The following is a 797-nucleotide window of genomic DNA, read 5'->3' on the forward strand; positions in this document are numbered from 1 at the left end:
ACCTTTCTAGTGTTACCTATACATCAACCTCTAACTGCCCACACCTTTCCATTCAAAGCAGCCTCACACTATTCTTCCTATATTTCATCCATCCATCTAGCCCCATACTTTTCCTTCTATTCATCCATTTGCTATTGATCCACTTATTCACTAAAAAAACCACTCATTAATTAGATTTTCTATACACATATCTTTCTATCCAATTTACCTATTTATCTATCAATTAACTTTCCATTTACCCATCTATCCACCATTTAATTCATCCATTTATTAATCCTTCCATCATGCATTCATGTATTAATCCTTCTGTCCACACACCCTTCCAACCTTTTATCCACCCATCTCAAACCATCCATAAACCCTTCACTTATTCATTAAGTCTTTCATCCATCCATCAGTCATTCCTGTCATAAACTCTTTCTTCCTTTCATTAATTCACCAAAATCATTACATTAATTTTCCAAACATTAACTCATCAACCCATTCACATCTGATAATTTCTATATATTTTTCACTTCATGATAACTCTTTTTGTGTAGGCATATTGATGTACATATGTGAGCTTCTTTGTACATGTATATATGTTTCTAAAGAATCCAAGTGGGGCCTGGCCAGCTTGACTCAGTGGTTGAGCATAGACCTATGAACCAGGAGGTCACAGCTCAATTTCTGGTCAGGCCACATGCCTGGGATGTGGGCTCAATCCCCAGTGAGGGTAGTGTAGGAGGCAGCCAATCAATGATTCTCATCATTGATGTTTTTTTCTCTCTCTCTCCCTCTTCTTTCCTCTCTGACAT

General features: G+C 37.3%; 1 protein-coding gene across 1 annotated transcript in view; it reads left to right on the forward strand.

The window, feature by feature from the left end:
* LOC102754094 (cytochrome P450 2G1) overlaps nucleotides 1–797 on the forward strand; it is a 41104-nt gene that overhangs the window by 31647 nt on the left and 8660 nt on the right. The gene's annotated exons all lie outside the window — the stretch shown is intronic.

This window comes from Myotis davidii, unplaced genomic scaffold, assembly GCF_000327345.1.
Source record: "Myotis davidii unplaced genomic scaffold, ASM32734v1 scaffold386, whole genome shotgun sequence".
NCBI classification, from domain to species: Eukaryota; Metazoa; Chordata; class Mammalia; order Chiroptera; family Vespertilionidae; genus Myotis; species Myotis davidii.